This window comes from Nycticebus coucang, chromosome 10 (genome assembly GCF_027406575.1).
Source record: "Nycticebus coucang isolate mNycCou1 chromosome 10, mNycCou1.pri, whole genome shotgun sequence".
Lineage (NCBI taxonomy): Eukaryota > Metazoa > Chordata > Mammalia > Primates > Lorisidae > Nycticebus > Nycticebus coucang.
Genome location: NC_069789.1, coordinates 70,919,063 through 70,941,930, shown reverse-complemented (window position 1 = coordinate 70,941,930; position 22,868 = coordinate 70,919,063). Strand labels below are relative to the sequence as shown.

Genomic DNA, 22,868 nt, shown 5'->3' with positions numbered 1-22,868 from the left:
GCTGGGCCTGAGAAACTGACACACCATTTTTAATATTATAAACATTTACTTATAAAACTTAGTTGTATTCATGGAGCAAAAACTCAATGTTATAAACTTGGTGGTAAATCTGACTAGTTATATTACTAATTTGGGAGAAACAGATCAAATAAAAAAAATTCTCATTTTGTAACACTTCCTTAGATAACAAATTATCAGACACATTTGTATATATAGGTACAATCTTCTTTGAAAAAATACTGTTATGGAGTAACTTGAAATTTGAGCTGGATAAATCGTTCACACCAAAAACCATCCTGTGTTGATTTTACTAAGCAGATCTTAGGTACCTAACAGTGGCTTTCACCTTTGTTCATACATACAACATAAAAATTCTCAAATATTTGACTTGACAGACAAGTGATATTAATCAAGTTAATAAAATTACAAGTAACAAAGATGTTCTTCCAATGCTAGAAAATGAAGCAAAAAAAAAAATCCTAGATAACAAAGATAGCTTTAAGACAAATTAAGTAAATGTGGCTGTGGACATTTTACATTGCTACTCCCTCAACTTGTACAAGGTAAAGAATAAAAGAGGCCACAGAACAATTTTTAGTGAAAAAGGCAGTAAGAACAGCAACATAGTTGAACAGTGACTGGAAAAAACACAGCAGAAAATATAACAGTGTAAAGTTAGAGAAGAAATCTGGGGATGATGGTACTGACTCCAGTATGAAATTTAAGAAACTGTGAAGAATAACAAGTGAATTAGAAAGCTCTATTGCAGGGCGGTGCCTGTGGCTCAAGGAGTAGGGCGCTGGTCCCATATGCCGGAGGTGGAGGTTCAAACCCAGCCCCGGCAAAAAAAAAAAAAAAAAAAAGAAAGCTCTGTTGCATAACTAATATCTAATTCTTTAGAGTTTTAAATTGTCAGAAAACACCTATTTACTTTTGAGTTTGCCTCATTTCTTTAAGCTTAACAAGTGATTCCCATCTGAATATTTAAAAATTCTTAATTATTCCCTTGTAAGATGCACTGCAGGTGTAATCCCATTAATCCCCGTCCCTCCATCTACCTCTCCCCTCCCTCCTAGTAAATGTGGAATGTAAAGGTCTTAGCAAAATAACTAAGAAAATGCCAAGAAAGCTATGTTAACTAGTGTGATGAAAATGTGTCAAACGGTCTATGAACCAAGTGTATGGTGCCCCATGATCATACTAATGTACACAGCTATGATTTAATAAAAAATAAATAAATAAATAAATAAATAAAATTCTTAATTATTAAAGCAACTTTCTTAGCTGTACTTTGATAAGACTATATAAAAAGCTTCATTGCATTAATCCCAACGATACCAAGGTTTCTGCAATCAAGTTCATTTGTAAGCATTAACTAAATTTAACACAGTACAACATTATCAATTGCAATAACAAGGAGACGAAGTCATTTCACTTCAAGAAAAATTACATCAAAATGGTTTCTCTGAAAGCTTTCAGGAACAAGGGGGATATTTAAACATTTAAAATGTATTCTAACACAGAATATTCAAGATACAACATAAATAAAAGTATCAACAATAGGGTACTATCTTGACCTATGAATGATGTTTTCCACAATGGGCTTACAAGTTTTTTAAATTCCACTGAAAGGACACTGGTTAAAGTTAATCTTTCATATATTTCTTAAAATCCTACTAGTAAGTAGCTTTGCCATAAAACTGATTTAAGGTAGTTGTGTTTTTCAGTAGCATTCAGAACAACCGGCGCTTGGTAAATACTTGGGTCAGCACACCTTACTGAAACATAATTGTTTAACATTTTGTAAACTAGCTGCAATTTTCAGTAGCTGTGTTTACCAACTGTGTAACAGAATTATAATGTTCTCCTAAGCCATATGCATATCTCATATATACAAGTATTAATTTTTTTTTTTTTTATTCTTCACCAACTACAATAGGAGAAGAATCTGCCTGTATTATCTCTATTGGTGTTTGTAAAATGTGAGATAGAGCTCTTAGCTCAAGCTGACCTCCCCATGCAGCTGTGTTTACAATATCATTGCAGGACTTTCCAAACTCTTCCGGAGTATACATATCTCCAGTACTGGGGTTTGTTAAAAATGGCAGAAAGTCTGCCACATGGCTTTGCATATATTCAGCGGTTTGACTTCTTAAGGCAACCACAGTCAGAGTGCAATCCTGTTCTTTCAGCGGATCTTCAATGGCTCTATACATACAGTGGCCATCAGATGGAATCTGCTTAGTTTCTAACTGTCTAGCTGCCAATATTTGAGAAGTTTTTCACTTTCTATATGTCTGGCTCTGGATAAATTCTGAATTTCAGCTTCAGCTATCCTTTCTTCTCGCTCCTTTTCCAATGCAGCTTTTTTTTCCCATCTCTTTTGTGCCTTTGATATCCGAGGTGGCTGATTTTCAAGTAACAAGTTTGAAATGTTAACAGCAACAGAATCTATCTTATTCTCCTTAGAATTCAGTTTCAATTGCTCCAGTTCCTCTCTCTGTTTCTGCTCTATTTCTTTTTTCTTTCTTTTTTTTTTCTATTTTTCTCTACTCTTCTGTTTCCCGCATATTTTTTTTCTTTTTTTTTTTTTTTATTGTTGGAGATTCATTGAGGGTACAATAAGCCAGGTTACACTGATTGCAATTATTAGGTAAAGTCCCTCTTGCAATCATGTCTTGCTCTATTTCTTTTTTCAACTTAGCAACATCTTCAATGAGTTGCTTCCTCTTCTTTTTGTCATTCTTGGGAACTGTTGCGTGACCAGGGATGTGAACGAACAGCAGCTTTGCCGTGGGTGTAAACTTGCTCCTGTAATTATTAAGTCAAGAAACAGACTACATAAGATGAGATGGCGTGTAGCAAAGATCTTTATTTAGGGGTTTGATTTTATACCTTTCTAGTCGCATACACACTTAATCTATTATCTATTAGTTTCACAATTACCTCAATTTATCTATCTGAAATCAACTAGAAAGGAAATATCCTGTTACCACATCAACACAATCACTTTTGTAGTAAACATCTTCTTCCAGACACTGACTAATCTCTGCGCAGGTGTGTAAACAAAATTATAAAGAAGAAAGTAGCCACAGGGGAAGAGAGTTAATGGAAGAATATCTTCAAGCATTCACTCAGTTTACTCAGTATGAAGTAATGACTGTGTCTTTCCCTCAGGGCAGAGCACCTATAGACCTCTGACAATATATTGTTAACAAAAGTCAACCCTCTGGCCTATATCTCTGAGGAAGGGTGGCATGCCCTTTGATCTCAGGCTTCACAGGGTATACAGCTTCAGAGAAATGGCTTATGGAATTTATAACTCCAGGGAAGCCAACTCTGAGTATATGCTAGGGGGGCCAAGTCCCTTAAGCCTCTGGAAGAAAAGCAAGTCATTTTAAACTCACCACTGAGTTCACTTTCTGTGCTTGATGTAGGATATGTTTATTTTTAAATATTTTCCTACAGGAACAACATTCTTCATTCCCTGAAGTTTAGCTTGCAACTCCTTCTTCTCTTTATGATGCCGTCTCACCAGTTGCTCCTCCTCGTCAAGCTCTTTGGTCAAGTCAGCCTCCATGACCAAGTAGTTCAACACATGAGCTGAAAGCAGCTTGCACCACTGGCTACTGGGCACCTTGCCGGAAGTACTATTTTTATGGCATACCTGGACTGAGTTGCAATTTGAAGGCATTGAGGGAGATAATGAGCTCTCCGCTGGTCATGTTTATTATAGTTATCCCTGGTAAATTCAGTGTAGAGGAATTTGGATATGAAACTCAGAGAAAAGTAGGGTCTGAAATTATTGGTTTGATAGCCCCTAGAATTTTAGCAATAGGTAAAGTCATGGATGATTTTCTCCGATAGGAGCATGTTGCAGAAAACTAAAATTAGAAACTTGAGAACTACCAAGAAATAAAAAAGTTGGTGGAAGAAACGATGTAAAAAAGAGGAGTGAGGGCGGCGCCTGTGGCTCAGTGAGTAGGGTGCCGGCCCCATATGCCGAGGGTGGCGGGTTCGGACCCAGCCCGGCCAAACTGCAACAGAAAAATAGCCGGGCGTTGTGGTGGGCGCCTGTAGTCCCAGCTGCTCGGGAGGCTGAGGCAGGAGAATCACGTAAACCCAAGAGTTGGAGGTTGCTGTGAGCCGTGTGATGCCACGGCACTCTACCCGAGGGTGGTACAGTGAGACTCTGTCTCTACAAAAAAAAAAAAAAAAAAAGAGGAGTGAAAATGAGAAGCCCAGAGGTGAGCAACAAGTTAGCTTTAGTCAAATCATATCAACTTCTTCAAAGGAAGAAATTAAAATGGGAAAAGATGAAGAGATTTTTCTCCTGTTTTGCATTTTCAGGGAAGAAAATTCAGCTTGTTTATAAGTAGATAAGAACTGACCTTGTGGACCCAATTTGCCGAATTTAATGATGACAAAGAGATAGAAAAATAAATGTAAAATATGCCAGTGAGCAGAACCTTTCACCTCAAAGCTGATTATAGTTTTCTTGATGAGAATCCTGCTGGGGGTTACCTGTTGAGTGTGCCCGATTGTTAATGTCCTCCCACAATCAGACCCAGACTTTTTCAACCAGAGAATTTTTTAATTTTCATTTCTTCCATAGAAAATCAGCAATCAGGATTTGATGCCAACTAAAATTATTTTTGAAAATATTATTTAGAATTATATTTCCAGTGAAAATGGCTTTCATAAAAATTCCTGATTCTTGGAAGAATAGACCCCTATTTCTCACATGATTCATGTCACTGAATGAACACTTTCACCTTATCACTTTAACCAAACCAGTTTTAAATGATGTTTGTTTTCCAGAATTTTCATCAGGCTATAGAAAAAATACTATAGCCTGATAGTAGGAAGGGAGGGGAGAGGTTAGGGTGGAGGGAGGGTAATGGGTGGGGCCACACCTACGGTGCATCTTAGAATGGGTACAGGCAAAACTTACTAAAGGCAGAATACAAAAGTATACATATAATAACTAAGAAAATGCCATGAAGGCTACTTTGAACAGTTTGATGAGAATATTTCAGATTGTATATGAAACCAGCACATTGTACCCCTTGATTGCAGTAATGTACACAGCTATGATTTAACAGTAAAAAAAGACTTAAAAATAAATAAATTTGAATTCTAAAAAAAAAGAAGAGAAAAAATACTAGTAAGTGTATTTTATGCCATTTTTTCCTCATAAGAGAAATTTCCATGGTAAGATTTTTCTCATAAGGCTGACATTTTATTTCTCTAGTTAAAGGTACAATCTACAGATTCTTTTAACAGTGGAAAGAAACAAATATTTAACTAGCTCCTGCAGCCTTTATAGGACAGCCCTCTGTCCCAAATGGTCAATATGTTTACAAACAGCCACTGTGTTAAAATTATTCAAGCAATGGGTAACTGTCAAAATCCAGATATTTTCATCATACTTTTGTTATACAATCTACATTATTGTATGAGATAGCACAACAAATTTCATTAAATATTCTCATTTATTTCTCATGATATCATGCTATCTTGTCCAAAACAATATATCCAGTTTTATTCTATTAACAAAATCACCAGAAATAGTTATTTGCTAATATTTTATAACCTACTGAAGATTCTTCAGATTTCATGAGGATATTCCTAGAATTTCCCAAACACAGGAATCTTTCAGAGGACACAGTAAAAGTGAAGAAAGAAAGGACAAATAACCAAGGGAAGAAGGTTTACCCATAGATCTTTCCTCTTATTTCCTAACGCACCGAGTTCATCTCTCCTTCAGGTGCCTTACAGTTTATACCAGCACTTCTCTCTCAATACAGAACAACATTGTTTAGAGTGAGGAATGCCAGAAATATAATTTTCCACTGTGGGAGTATCTCTCAACCACATATCTCAAAACAAGACAAAGCAAAAAACTTTGCCTTGCCTCATACTTTTCCTTATCTGTGAACATGCTTTCACAAAACTCTGGGAAGAAAAGTGTCCAAGGAATATGAAGTGTGGAAAACTATTTCAAACATTGCTTCGAGTTGAGGAACTGGAATGCTAAAATTTGGCTGTTGGTGCTAGCAAAATTGAGGTCATGGTAGACACATTTAAACAACAAAAACATAGGAGTGGAATTGGTTTTGTGCTGCTGGAAGAGTGGTTTGAGAGGATAAAGGAAATGGAAAAAGAAAAATACCAAGTATATAAAATGTCTCAAATGTGTGTTTAAAAAGTTATGAGGATTCTTGTGAGTTTTCGGAAGATTCTAGATCAAATTTATCCTAATGATCTTGAGGAAAGAAATTGTCTTCCGTTTATTCCATTGTACTTTCCTTATCTTTTCCTATTTTTCAAGAAATGACTGAATTAGTGCCTGGTGCTCCTGGAAGTAACCATTGGTTTTGATCTGTGTTTTCCTCAAGGAAAGGATAAATGTAGATGTTATAACTCTCCCCCCTCTTCTCTGTTTTTGGGAGGAAAAAAATCTTCCTCAGCAATAATACAGTGAAAGGAGAACAGTCAAATCGACAGGTTGATGTAACTGCGGCAACCCCAGTTCTGCTTCTACACTACCACCAAAAGGACCAGCTCTGTGGTCTTTACCCTCAAAGATGCTGAAATGAGACAGTGTTCACACTGCCGGAGTTATCCATATGTCTTTGTGACTATGGCGGTAGCAGAAAGACAAGTATATGTCGGACAAAGACTTCATGCTTTCAGGCGGGGCATGACATATGTATACACAGCCAGAAATCCCACCTTTGTCTTCTCTGTTTAGTCCTTCCAAGATCCCTTCCCATCAACTTCCTGATCAGGGTCTGTTGTTCTGGACCAGACAAGAGCTGCTCTTATTCACTGTTCTTTCTATTGTTTTGCTATGCTATGGATAGATCCAGAACAATTGCATGTGAATATTGTGGAATCTTTGTTCCAAAACAATAACTATCATATTGGTGTCATGTGATCAAAAGAATTTCATGTGAGGTAATTGATTATTGATTTATGTATCCTCATATTTTAGTGCAATGACTGAGATATGGAATGTACTTAAGGAATGTTTATTAAAGAATAAATGGATGAATAAAAAACAGAATTACTTGTTAGGTTTTCACACCTTAATGCATGGTATTGTTAAACCAGCTGCTTTATATTTCCTCACTCCTTTTACTTTTAATTCTCAGTTTATGACTGAGCATATTTTTCTTCTACTATTTAATGCTATTTTTAAAAATTTCTAAAATAATATTAATCTCTAATTATGCTCCTCTAATGTCACCCTTAATTTCCTGCAGAGAATATATTCACTAAAATAACTTAAACTTCTGAGCAACCTCTCTTATAGAGCTATTACAGAAGATAAACCAGTTTTTTATTTGGATTGTTTATTAACTTGTTCAGGACTCTATTTTGTCACTAGTCACTTTATGTTGAAACAATAGATCCATGTCACTGGTTATAATCTCCAAAAGGGCAGGACCTTTTGTTTTGATTTCTGTACAGAATAGGCATGCTTTTCCCCGCTACAGCTTTGCTTTTCTGGTGTACAGATCAGAGGAAGGTCAGCTAATATTTAATAAGTGATTGAATGCTCTATGAATGAAATTTTATTCTAAGTCATTCAGATCATTTAAGGTATTCCTTCTAATTGGGTTGCTTTATATCTATTTAGAAACTGACAACTTCGAAGAATTAGTGAGAAAGTCTTACATTGATTTTTTTAGAAAAACAATAGCACATGACAGAAACTGTAGCATTTTAGGTAGTATATAATTTATCTGGATTTCTACATATTTTGTAGAAAGATTCTGGAAAAAATTCTGAAAGTAAATTTATTGTTAACCATAACATTTATCATACATAATCTTATAAGGCATTTCATATGTATTAAATAAAAATTAAATATTAGGTGTCTATGAAAATAGTTTTTATAAGGTGGCTTATTCTCATTCTCTTAAAAATTTGTCTTCCTAAGGCAAACAGTTTTCTATAACAGTGATAATTTATGTGATTAGATGTTTTCTTATACCAGGTTATGAAATTAATTTTCATCTTAATTAGTGCCCACAGCAATGATTATATTAATAATCCATTAAGCTAATTGCATTTTGCTGAGTTAGTTGTGTCGCATTTTGGGCATTGCTGATAAGCCAAGGTCAGTATGTCTCCTCATCGGTATTTAGTAACTTATGTAAACTTATAGTGAATAGTATAATGCGTATTTGCAAACCCCAAATTATGTGTATGGTCATATTTCCTTTGATGACCTATAATGTTGTTCTTAAGAGTCTCAGTTCAGATCATTTTTTAAAAACTGAATTCTTATTAGGCCCTAACAGCCTGATATGGTCTAAGCAAATTTACAGAATACTGATTTGTTAAGGAGAATGCCAGTAGATTCATTGTCCATGGAAATTGTAACTATCTAGATTGTCTCCCTCTTGTTTACCATCGATGTATTTCTCTCTCATTGGAAGAAATTAGTTTAGGAAGCCAAGTTAAGGTCATGAAATTCCCTTGGAAAAGAAAATCAAAAGAATATGATGAAAGAAACCTGAACAAATTTCATAAAACCATAATTCTTCAAAGGGCATAAAAAGACTAGGTACTATTTTTCATCTTAGAGCAATTTTGTAATTAGTGTATAAATTCTTTAAAAGGTCATGGTCACTATTCATCTAGAAAATTTTTAGGAATCAAAACACCATTCTTTCATTTACTTTACTCTAGCATGGTTTTGTAACAACAGATCCAGGTTATAAATAATTACCCTATAAATGAAAGAATTGAAGTCATTGCCACAGAATATACACACACTGCCTGTTTTTTCCACTGCTGAATCAATTCTATTCAAGATCCATTTTTCCTCATTTTTGGTAGCTGGTGGCAAAGAAGGGCTCAGTATTCTATACCAATGACTTTCTGATGAAAGATCCTATAAAGAAATTCTTGAACTTGTGCTTGCTCATACCCAAGTTGGCAAAGATCTGTTCACTACGCTTAACTTGGCAAGTTTTTTGTGCATTAATAGAGTATACAGAAGGGGAAAGTAGATGGACACAGGGTGGTTGTTTCAGAGAAGGGAAAGGAAACACAAGTTATTCTGAAATGTAAGAAGGTGTGCAGAAGAGACAGAGTATTGTCAAATAATATGGCAAATTTAGCTTTTTATGGATGTGAGGTACCTTATTTTTTCTCTTAACTCTTATTTATCTGAATATGTGTATTGATAAAACAATAAAAAATCATTATAAAAACAATTAAAACATGACTATGGCCTTTTGGTTTTAGCTTTGCCATGCAAAAAGTTTGAAAGTCATCACTCTCCTCATTAAAAAAGAAAAGTTAGACACTAATTAGCAACAATTTTTCTTATTCCATAAAAAAACAAAGATCCCAGGGCAAACTATATTCCAAACCAATTCCAACTGAAGAGAAAAGTGTATCCAGAGAGTTACAGCCAATACCTGCCATCCGGAGCAGAAGCTGCTGAAGTTGTCAACTGGTAAAATGAGCAAAAAAGTATAAATAATGATTTTAATAAATTTCTGAAAACTGATCGTGGACTAATGGGAGTGAAAATTCCCTCAAGACTGTAGTCTTGGGGTGAGTTGGGAAGTGGGGAAATATTTATTTGCCAAAGAACCCAATCAAGCTTATACAGTTATAGTCTGAGAAAATGTCCCTCTCACCTCTGACAGAGGGAAAGCAGTATTTCTCTGTGTAATATTGCCAGAATTTTTCCACAATCCAGGCTAGTCTTAAAGAACAAAGGCTTTTCCTTTTCTGGATTAGATAGAGCCTCATCCCAGCTCAGGGAAGGACATTCCTCCCATTTAAGCTCCCTGTAACCTTCCTGCCTAAATAAAAAGAAAAAAAAAGTCAATAGAAAACGAGGTTCCATGGAAATAGGCTAATAAAATTGCACCCAGGGAAAGGAGAGGAAGCAGGAAGGTTGTATCACTTGAGAAACAATTGCAAAGGTTCAGCCCAGAAGCATTGGTTGACTAAAATATTGCATTGAATTGTAAGATTATACCATGTTCCGCCTAATGTTCAACACCTTGTCTCCACCCTAACAGGGCTCTAGTATTGTAACACTGAATGAAGCTGAAAGATCTATAACACACAGAATTCCCCTAAAGAGGAGTGTTTAGAAAAGCACTAAGTAAATATAGGACACAGAGCAGAACACAACATGAGAAGAAGAATGTGAAGCTGTTAGCACCTACAGCTGTAGCAAACATAAAACATAGCCCAACTCCTAGCTAATCTATTCTCACAGTAATGGCCTATTTTTCTCAATTTTCATTACCCAATACATGTCTAGCTTTCAACAAATATAATATTACAAGGTATGACCAAAAGAGAAGAAAATAACATTTTCTAAAGAAACAAAGGAATCATCAGAACCCAGCTCATATGTGAGACAGACGTTGGAATTACCGCGAAGGGAATTAAAATAAGCATAACTAATATGCAAAGAGCTCTAATGGAGAAGTTAGAAAACATTCCAGAACAGGTGAGCAACGTATACAAAGAGATAAATGTGTTAGAAAGACTCAAATGAAAATGATAAAAAAGAACATTGGGTTTTAGCTTTCATATGAAAGCTATAAATTAGTTTCATAGTAGGGCTGAGTACACTGGATAATTTTTATTCCATTCTTGAGATACTTTGTTAAGAAGAATATGTTCCGGCTCCATCCATGTAAACATGAAAGAGGTAAAGTCACCATCTTTCTTTAAGGCTGCATAATATTCCAGGGTGTAAATATACCACAATTTATTAATCCATTCGTGGGTTGAAGGGCACTTGGGCTTCTTACATGATTTAGCAATGGGGAAAGGGAAAAGGGAGGGGAGGGGAGGAGAGAGGATCAGTGGAGGGAGGGTAATTGGTGGGACCACACCTACTGTGCATCTTACAAGGGTACATGTAACACTTACTAAATGTAGAATATAAATGTTTTAACATAATAACTAAGAAAAAGCCAGAAAGGCTATGTTGACCAGTGTGATGAAAGTATTTCAAATTGTATATAAAACCAGCCCATCGTATCCCATGATTGCATTAATGTACACAGCTATGATTTAATAAAATAAATAAATAAAAAAGAAAAAAATCAGAACATTGTAACACAAAGGAAGAATAATTTCTACAGGCTCATCAGTAGACTTGATGGCCAAGGAATGAATGAACCTGAAGAGAGGTCAATAGGATTTTCTGCAATTGATATTCAAAGAAAACCAATGAATACAAACAAACAAATAGGAAAATACAGAACAGAACATCCAAGAATGTGAGTGTGGGGAGAACAAAACAGAAGAACTATCTGAAGCAGTAAAGGCAGAGAACTTTCCAACATAAATGATACCTCATTGCGGATCCAGATCCAGAAAACTCAAAGATAACTGTGATAAATATAAACAAAAACAAAACAAATGAAAAACAGTCATATTATATTAAAACTTCAGAAAACCAAAAGTAAAGAGAAAATCCTATAATGCTTTACCTATAGAAATAGAAGAATAAAAGTTACAGAAGACATCTCATGAAAAAGCATGTGAAGAAGATAAATAAATGAAAATGTGAAATGGTTGGAAAATGTAAATGTCAAGCTAGAATTCTACATGCAACAGAATTATCTTTCTAAAGAGAAGAAAAAAAAATAAAAGTTTTCAGAGACAAACTAAAAGTGATGGAATTTTCTGTCAGCAGCCTTCCCTGCAAAAAATGTTCACTGGAGATCTTCCACAGAAGGAAAATTGATTAGAAAATTGAATGTACAAAAAGAATAAATAAGCATGGGCAATAAAGATAAAATAAAATGTTTTCTTTTTCTCTTTCCTTTTCTTAATAACATTAAAATATTGCTGTTAATTTATTGCTAATGCAGTATTATTGTATTATAATTACTGTGTATTTATAGTAACATGTATATGTATACATATGTGTGTGTGTATGTATAAATTATACTAAAGTAAAACTGTATTACTTTAGTATGATGTGATTATAGCACATAGATGACTATGACTTTCCCAGAGCAGAGTTTGTGGTCAATTTCTCTTGAAGTTGACAAGTATGTCCATGTACACTTTATATTGCATCACCTACAAAACAGATGCCAATAATATTTTGCTATAGCTTTCTTGAAAAATAATGATGTCATATTTATTTTACACAATCATTAAACTCACCTAACTCAGACAGCTGGTGGTCACTCTACTAAATTCCTAGATCTTATTTTCTATATTACGTAATCTAACTTTCAGTGCAAAATTTAACTTCAGAACAGGAAGATTTTACCTTCAGTTGAGAGTACATATGACTTTGGGTAAGATTCTCACATTAGATCATTTCCAGCCATCACGTCGAACCTTTACACTAGTTCCCAAAGCTGTAGGAACTAGTGAACTTTATGTGCTTACAAAGAATTGATTTGTTTTGTGATTCTCACTTTACATGATTTCCAACCATCATGTTGTGCCTTTACACTAGCCCCAAAGCTGTAGGAACTCATGAACTTTATGTGCTTATGAAGAATTGATTTGTTTTAGATTATTTGAGTAGTCTCTTCAATTTCCGTCTTATAACCAGACTACATCTTCATGTATTTTTGTAATAAAAAAGGTGTGTTTGTTTACTGTCCAGTGCCATAAACTTATTAACAGTAAGATATATAGAGTATATTTTTCTGGAGTTTCTATATTGCTTATTCCCTAAATAGGGAAGTACCAGGAAATAAAGTGAATGTGGCCATGATATCTTTTGCAATTTGTATCAAATCCATGAAAATCTCTGCCTGGAATTCCTAACTTCAGTTCATTTTGTTTCAAGCCATATCCTATATGGAGCTGATATACTGTAGTGAAAAGTTCCATGGATAATGACAAAAGACATGAAACCCCTGGGCTAGAGATAAAGAGGTTTATTATTCACAGAATAGAAAGCGGTATGAGTTTCATGTTCCTACTGATTTCCCTGGTTCTCCAAATCTCATGGGGGCAACACAGACAGACCAAGGTGAATGCTTTTAAACTCGGTGGGTCTGTGTCACTGATAAATATATTCACACTTAAACACTCCCATATTTTGTAATGGGCTATAGGCTACCCTGTTCTAATTTTGTCCCAGATGAACACATAATCTTGATTACACTGGACAGTAAACAAACATGCCTTTTGTGTTATAAAAATACGTGAAGATATAGTCTGGAAAACAATGTTGTTAAGACATCTACTTATCAGCCAGAAATAGAAGAGATCTGTGAAGAGCCTTCTCCCAGGATCCTATCATATGGCAAAGGACATTTCTTAAATTTGGACAAAATATTCATTTGAGTATCCAGGTTTACAAAGAGCTTTGTCAGGCTATTTTTTCTGATAATTATGCAGTATTTGTCTCAAATCCCTCAACTTTGCAATGGATGACTGATCCATGGCAGAGTTCACAGCCTTCAATAAGTATCTCCTAGTGTTAACCCATTTCAGATTATCACCAGATGTTTGAAAATTTACTGTACTAACTATAAAATTATTGAATGATGTTTATAACACATTTTAAAAAATTTCCTCAGAAGGGTTCCTTTAGCTTTTTTTTCTTTTTAATTCTATTTTTTTGTTCTTTTTTTCTTTTAATTTTTTTCTGTCTTATTTTAAGATAAGGTCTTGCTTTTTTGCCTGGGCTACAGTGCACTGGTGTCATTATAGATCACTGCAAATTCAAACGCTTGGGCTGAAGCAATCCTCCTGCCTCAGCCTCTCTAGTCACTGGGATTATAGGCATCTGCCACAACGGCTAACTAATTTTTCTATTCTTTGTAGAGATGAGGTCTTAGAAGCTGGTTTTGAATTCCTGACCTCAAACGATCCTCTTGCCTCTGCCTCCAAAGTGCTATAATTATAGATGTGAGCCACCACACCTAATCCATCCTTCAGCTTTCCTTTTGCTGTAGTATGTGGCACTAGTATAAAGTCATGAGCAAGAATACACATACTACAATTTTCACAAAAATTGTTTGTATTGTAAATTCAGCCTTCTATTAGATTGTCTATAAGTCAATTTAAGCATAATTTCTTTTTTTTTTTTTTTTTTGTAGAGACAGAGTCTCACTTTTATGGCCCTCGGCAGAGTGCCATGGCATCATACAGCTCACAGCAACCTCCAACTCCGGGGCTTAAGCGATTCTCTTGCCTCAGCCTCCCAAGTAGCTGGGACTACAGGCGCCTGCCACAACGCCCAGCTATTTTTTGGTTGCAGTTCAGCCGGGGCCGGGTTTGAACCCGCCACCCTCGGTATATGGGGCCGGCGCCTTACCGACTGAGCCACAGGCGCCGCCCTTAAGCATAATTTCTATTTTGCAATAAAATTGCTCCCTGCTATTCTATCAAGGTGAAATGTGTAAATCTGCGTGAGTCTGTGTGAGATTTATATATATATATATATATATATATATACACTAAATTAGCACTTTAACTGTTTAATATTTTTATCAAAAAATTGTCAACATAACGTTGCTATTCTGTCAATGAGTGGTGGGTGATGAAGAAGCAAGGAGCACAGCCACCCAATAGTAGCAGCTTTTATCAGTGATTCAAACCATGAGGGTCATGTGTTGGAATTGTTTGTGTACAACCCACTTTTTTAAGAGGAATGGAGGAACTCACATGCAGATTGTAAGACAATAAATGGAGGATAGAAGAAAAGAGATAAGAATAAAAACATTTCCATTAGTTTAGATAGTTTCGCCTTCTGTGCTTCACATTTGTATAGCCTTTTATAAATTGCATATTTTTCTGTATTTCCTGCCACTTTCTGAATTTTAAAGCTTTCTTTCACGGTAAGAATATATTAGATCATGCTAACTGATGTTATCAATTCAGATATGAGTTTTGTAGGTCTTGATTATTGATAATTCCTTGTAGGATAGGCTGAGTAGGAGAATGTCTATAAAATCATAACATGAAAGATGAGTCAGACGTGAGATGTAAACTACAGAGGCGACAGGTAAACCCTAAAACAGTGATTTTCAACCGGTGTGCTGTGGACATTGGTGTGCCGTGAGAGGATCTTAGGTGAGCTGTGAACATTTTTAAAGAACATTAATTAAATTATTATCAAAAGAAGTTCAAACCTGTAAGTATATTCTTTTTCTCACTCTTTTTTTTTTTTGATCACCATAATTTAAGTGTTCCACAGAAGTTAAACTGTAGGATCAAGTGTGTTGTGAGATTTTAAAAAAGGTCGAAAAACACTGCAATGGGTAGAATCAAGGCATGTGTTAGATGTTGCTTGAATTCCTAGGTAAAATTAGACTACTTACAATAAGATTTATTGGAGTGAAAAATGTTCCTAGCATTAATTACAAAGGCAAATGTATGTTAGAACCTATAAATAGAGAAAAATGAGACAAGTTATATACTGAAATATTCAGAATAATGACACACAGAAAGATTGAGGCAACCCAAGGTAAAATGTGGGGGCAATGCCCAAGATGCAAGGCTAAAAAGTCTAAGATCAATGGACAGTTGGAAGCCTCAGGAAATGTAAGAAGGTAAGACTGGACAAAGACTAGGAAATATAAAAGTAAATGCATAAGATTTAGTAGATGCATGCCTCTTTCTAGAGGGACAGCCTATGGTAAATGGAAATCAGCTCAACTGGAGGAGCATTTGAAGGCTGTGAAGTTGGCTAAGATTTTGACTCCTGTGGAGTCCAGGCCATGCCTGCATCTCCAGCTATCATTTGAAATGCTATGACTATTTTCTCTGTTCTTCTTCTCCTCCTCTATGTTTAACCAAATCTTACACAACCACTTGTGGAGATAAGTAATTCATTCTTCAGGAAATGGTTGTCTTTTGCTTGAAGCTTTAAGGGAGTGCTCTTAATAATGTCTCGATTCTTTCCACTTTGGGGGAGCCATTCTGTTCGTCTCTCCAAGTGTTCTTCTTTGTTTTCTTTTAGGTGCGTTAGTAATTTTCTGTGACCAAAGTTATTAATACCGCCTTTGATTTTCCAAAATGATTTTGAAATGATTTAGATGTGCCTTAAATTTGTGGATACTCAATTTATCCATGTTTAACTAAGTCTTATTTAACCTCTGAAATCTGAACTCCTTCTGAACTGCAGCCTTAGGTCTTTGATTTTTCAGAATTTTCTTATTTGTCTTTTAACATATCTAGAGACAAAAGTGTTTGTTCAACCATAACTTACCCTTCACCTAAAGTGCTAGATTGTATTTTTAATTATAATTAACACTCTATGAATTTTATATAAGGTCCTAGTAAACACACATATATAGACACTCATTCAAACACACACACACACTCAAGTGAAAGAAACTTTGTCCAAAATAATATTTACCAATATTAATGTTTATGTACACTAATACTTTCTGTTGTCTTCTCTTTCTAAAAAAAAAAAAAAAAAAAAAAACCTAGATTTTACCCCACTAAGTTTATCTGCTACCCAGTAATTATAGCTCTTCTGGCTTTCAAAGAACATGAATTTAGGTGTCATGCCATTTTCTCTCCCCAGCTAAACATGTGCACTGTTTCAGATATAGATTAATTTCTAAGAACTAAGTTGGAAATGCTGCAATGCTTTAGTGGTTTTTTTGACATTGGGTTTTTGCTTCTTTCATGTAGATTTTTCTATTAAAGTGAAAATTTTATCTCCAACATGACATGGGCCTTTGGCTTCTATTATTTGTTTTTCAGTAAAGCTTTCCATGAATCTGTACATAAACTTCAATCTATATGTTCGTTACACAGATATATAATGTGTACCCAAGGTAGAAGAGGAAGATTTCTGAAGGAATGTGAGAGCACATATACCTCTTACTTTATGGAACAGTCCTATTGTTGCCCCAAATAGACATCAACACTTAGAATCATAATGAGAGCCAGGTATGGTGGCTCATTTCCATAATCCCAGCACTCTGGGAGGCTGAGGTGGCAGAATTGCTTGAGGCCAGGAGTTTGAGATCATCCTGGGCAATGTAGTGAAACCCTGTCTCCACAGGAAATAAATAAATAAATACATAAAATCCAAGTATGGTGGTAGTTCGTGCCTATAGTCTCAGCCACTCTGGAAGCTGAGAAGAGAGGATCACTTGAACCCAGGAGTTTGAGGTTACAATTGGCCACTGTACTTGAGCCTGAATCACAGAGTGAGAACCTGTCTCAAAATATATATATATATATAATAATGCGAAATTAAAAAGAGCAATAAACCAAGATCAAGTGTGAAAGGAAGAGAGGGAGGAAGGAAAGGAGGATGCCGAAAGGAAAGAAGTACAGACTTTGAATCAAGATCAGAAATAATATACAGGATGAGACTTTCTCATTCCCTGAAGTTTTACCCAGTATCTTTCAGTAGTTCTTGTGGGTAGAGGGACATATTTTCATTTGTTCTCTTATTTTTTCTGTACATTAATTTGGCTACTGTTACTATAGTAGGAAGAAAATTATTTCCAAAAAGGTATGTGGATTATTTTCTTTCACTGTCCAGTGAGAGAAATCAAGTGAGCCCTATAAGCATTTACTGGTAAGTACAGTGAGTTTTGTAAAGTAATGTATTAAATATCATATAACTATAAATATTGCTTAGAACAATGGTTGAAACTTGCTTTGTGTTTTTGCCTTTTAAAAATTTCTTTTTTTATTATTTTTTTTTATTAAATCATAGCTGTGTACATTGATGTGATCATGGGGCATCATTCACTAGCTTCACAGACCGTTTACCAAGTTTCACATATACCCTTGTAAGATGCACCGCTGGTGTAATCCCACCAATCCCCTTCCCTCTACCCACCTTCCCCATCCCTCCCTTCCCTTTCCCCCTTCCTGCTATTCTTAGGTTGTAACTGGGTTACAGCTTTCATGTGAAAACCCTAAATCAGTTTCATAGTAGGGCTGAGTACATTGAGTACTTTTTCTTCCATTCTTAAGATACTTTACTAAGAAGAATATGTTCCAGCTCCATCCATGTAAACATGAAAGAGGTAAAGTCTCCATCTTTCTTTAAGGCTGCATAATATTCCATGGTGTACATATACCACAATCTATTAATCCATTCGTGGATCGATGGGCAATTGGGCTTTTTCCATGACTTAGCAATTATGAATTGAGCAGCAATAAACATTCGGGTACAAATATCTTTGTTATGATGTGCTTTTTGGTCTTCTGGGTATATGCCCAGTAGAGGGATTACAGGATTGAATGGCAGATCTATTTTTAGATCTCTAAGTGTTCTCCATATCTCTTTCAAAAAGGAATGTATTAATTTGCATTCCCACCAGCAGTGCAAAAGCGTTCCCTTTTCTCCACATCCACGCCAACATCTCTGGTCTTGGGATTTTGTGATATAGGCTAGTCTCACTGGAGTTAGATGGTATCTCAAAGTAGTTTTGATTTGCATTTCTCTGATGATTAAAGATGATGAGCATTTTTTCATATGTCTGAAGGCCACGTGCCTGTCTTCTTCAGAGAAGTTTCTCTTCAAATCCCTTGCCCAGCCTGCCATGGGATCCCTTGTTCTATTCTTGCTAATGCGTTTGAGTTCTCTGTGGATTCTGGTTATTAAACCTTTGTTGGAGACATAACCTGCAAATATCTTCTCCCATTCTGAGGGCTATTATACATATATTACTTTACATATATTGCTTTACTTACTGTGTTCTTGGCTGTGCAGAAGCTTTTTAGTTTGATCAAGTCCCAGTAGTGTATTTTTGAAGCTGCTTCAATTGCCCGGGGGTCCTCCTCATAAAATACTTGCCCAGACCGATTTCTTCAAGGGTTTTCCCTGCACTCTCCTCTAGTATTTTTATAGTTTCATGTCTTAAGTTTAAATCTTTGATCCAGTGAGAGTCTATCTTAGTTAATGGTGAAAGGTGTGGCTCCAGTTTCAGTCTTCTACAGGTTGCCAGCCAGTTCACCCAGCACCATTTGTTAAATAGGGAATATTTTCCCCACTGAATGTTTTTAATTGGCTTGTCAAAGATTAAATAATGGTAAGTAGCTGGATTCATCTCTTGGTTCTCTATTCTGTTCCAGACCAGGAAAAGACCCAACATGAAAAGAAAATTATAGACCCATATCCACTAATGAATATAGATGCAAAAATATTCAACAAGATCCTAACAAACAGAATCCAGCAACACGTCAAACAATTATACATCATGACCAAGTCGGTTTTATCCCAGGGTCTCAAGGCTGGTTCAATATACGTAAATCTATAAATGTAATCCAGCACATAAACAAATTAAAAACCAAAGACCGTATGATTCTCTCAATCGATGCAGAAAAAGCTTTTGATAATATCAAGCATCCCTTCATGATCAGAACGCTTAAGAAAACCGGTATAGAAGGGACATTTCTTAAACTGATAGAGACCATCTACAGCAAACCCACAGCCAATATCATATTGAATGGAGTTAAATTGGAATCATTTCCACTCAGATCAGGAACCAGACAAGGCTGCCCATTGTCTCCTTTGCTTTTTAACATTGTAATGGAAGTTTTAGCCACTGCAATTAGGGAAGAAAGGGCGATCAAGGGTATCCATATAGGGTCAGAAGAGATCAAACTTTCGCTCTTCGTGGATGATATGATAGTATATCTCGAAAACACTAGGGACTCTACTACAAAACTCTTAGAAGTGATCAAGGAATACAGCAGCGTCTCAGGTTACAAAATCAACATTCATAAATCAGTAGCCTTTATATATACCAACAATAGTCAAGTTGAAAAAGTAGTTAAGGACTCTATCCCATTCACAGTAGTGCCAAAGAAGATGAAATATTTGGGAATAAAAATTTCTTTGAGATTTAATTTCTTTTTACATCATTAGTAACATCTTAAGTTATAATAGATATAAGAACAAGAATCAATATTTAAAATATGATATAAATTTTATTTAGTGCTCTTAATAATTCAATTTTTATAAAATTTCTGGACAATTTTATTACAAATATTATTAGATTATATTTGGTTTTGCAATATGCTGATGACAAATCTAAACAAACATAGTATTAGGTTATGACTTTTTCTTTTCTTTTTTTTTTTTTTGGCTGGGACTGTGTTTGAACCCACTGCTCTGGTATATGGGGCTGGCGCCCTACTCCTTTGAGCCACAGGTGCTGCCCTAGGTTAGGAATATTTTGCTCATTCTGATAAGTCTATAATAATAATATCACCTTTAATACAATGTATATTTAAAGAGATTATTTGTGCATTTTGTGAAAATTAGTTTAGGCAACATCTATATGGCTTCTAACCAGGATCAAGTTAACTGCTATATGTTGTGATATACTGATAATGAGCAGAAGAATGCCACTTTTAATGCCTCATAACTAGGGGACATTTGGAGCTTTCTTCAGAGTTCTTTATATATTGTATGGTACACTTCACGTTCTAATAGATAGATCATTGAGGGCATAAGATTTATTATACATTAAATAAAAGTAAATACATATTTTCTATGTGAAATAAGCAAAAGTTGTATCATATATTACAAAAAGTTCAAAATATAATAGCTTAACAAAATAACATTCATTCATTTTGCTCATGATTTTACATTTTGTTCAGGACCTGGTGGAAACAAACCATATGATGCCAGCTGGGGCAGCTCAATCAGGGTTGGCAGATCAAATTAGGAGATAGTTTACTGCCCTCCCTTGCACATTAGTGTCATCTGATATCCCCCTTTCTACATGAGCCTCTCCACAGATATGGCAGTTACACTGAAGAACAAACATCCAAGGGAAACTTAGTGATATTGCCAACTTATTAAGTCTTTCTCCTAGAAATTGGAAGAGTGTCAGATCTACATATTCTAGGGCTGAAGTAGTCCCAGATCCCAGCTTCAAGGAGGTAGGCATAGGTTTCGCCTTTCAAAGGCATAAAGGTAAATAATTGTGCCCATATTAAAATTTCCTCAGACACTATATTATTGTTGTTCTCTGTGTAATCATGTCCCACGCTCTATTTTAGGAAAATTTAAAAAAAATATGTATAGTTAGAAAGCAGGAAATTATTCATTAATTTATTGCTATAGTCCATACAGGCAGTTAATAGCAACAATGTGGTTGAGGAGTAAGTGGCAATAATGTGGATATTTAGGAGGTTAATTTAAAGAATTTGTTGATTTATTGTGCAACAAAGGGTTGATAAATCTAGGTCAACTGGGATAAGGGCAACACCAATCATTAATCTAGATAAACTCTACAAGACAAGGCACAATTTGGGGGAAACAAAAAGCTAGGTAATGAGTGAGAAATGATTCTGTTTAGTAATATTAAGATTTGATAAATCCAGATGGAAAATGGCTAAAGAAAAATTGGAAAAATTTGATTCAGAACTCAAGAACTACGTGTTTAAATTCGGAAGTCATCAGTGTCAAGGTTGCAGATTCTTGTGAGAAAGATTTCTTTAGTTGATAACGTATCATGAGAGGGACATCAGACTGAGTCCAGCAAGTCAGGAAGCACTATGATTTAAAAGTAGGACCAGATAAAAGAATCTACCGATAGAGATGAAGCAAAACAGGACTGTCATGATAGCCAGAGAAGGCAAAAAAAAAAAAAAGTAAGATAGAATACCTCTCTGTTTATCTGAAATCTATTACTCTAGAAAGTGGGAAGTATGTGCCAGGTCATTTAAGACATTCAAACTAGTTTTCCTAAAGCTGTAAATGGATATAGTAAATATCAACAGGTAAAGGAAGAAATGAAGCTTATGGCTCCTTCCTTGTTCTCTAAGAGTTACCATACTGTCACCATTTAAACTGCATTTAATAGAGCACTTCTTCCTCCTAACCTATCTGCCCTCATCTTGCAGATAAGATATATTTCTCAGCGTATTCTTATGTAGTTGAGAGATTAAATTTTACTAATGGATAAGAAAAGGTAACTAGGCAAAGCACCTAAAAGGAATTAAATTGACTTTCGGTTTGTGAACACATAACAGGGCAACTTTCTTGTTCTTACTCTACTCTACATAGCACAGAAAATTTTTATCCCTAATAATAGAAAAAAATCTCTTAGACATCCTTCTTATTAAATCGTTAGAAGTCTTTTGCTTCTCTTAAAGGCCCACCCTTAAACACCAGTTTTCTTATATGATAACCTATTTAATGATTGACAGGAAGATTATTTTCTCTGGGTAATTGCAGGATTAAGCCTATTTAAAACAGCATTGTCTTAAGCTATGATTGTAGTATTTATCCTCAACACAATTTCTTTTAAAAATCTATAAAGCTTATGGTTATTTGGAGACAAATGCCTTTTAAAATCAATAAATATTGATTCATAAATATTGCGAATATGAGTTTAAAAGTATGTTATAATAAAATAATATGTTTTGCCAAATAAATGTTCAGAACATAATAAATTAATTAGAAGACATAATGAAATAATCAGTATCTTACACTTATATATAGAATCACTGATAATAGATAGACAAAATATAAAAAGCAAGAAATTAAAACAAACTATCAAAGAAAACCACTTTTAACACAGAAAGAAAGAAAGGAAGTAATGAAGGAAGAGAAGAACAAAAAGTAATCAAAAGTCAAATAATAACATGGCAGGAGTTAGGAGTTAGTCCTCGCCTATCACTGACAACACTGAATGTGAGTGGACTAAACCCTCCAATCAAAACGTTGAGTGGCTGAATGGAAAAAGAAAAAAAAAAGAGCCATGCAGATATGTTACCTGCAAGAGACATGCTTCAGCTACCAAAATGCACATAGACTGAAAAAAAGATACTGCATGCAAATGTAAACAAAGAGCGAGAATAGCTACACTTCAATTAGATAAAATAGACCAGTATAAAAATTATGAAGAGACAAAGAAGGTCATTATATAATGAAAAGGGGCCAATTCAGC

General features: G+C 35.1%; 1 pseudogene; it reads right to left on the bottom strand.

The window, feature by feature from the left end:
* Nucleotides 1-1,808: 1,808 nt before the first annotated feature.
* LOC128597371 (deubiquitinase OTUD6B-like) lies at nt 1,809-3,595 on the bottom strand (annotated as a pseudogene).
* Nucleotides 3,596-22,868: the final 19,273 nt, after the last annotated feature.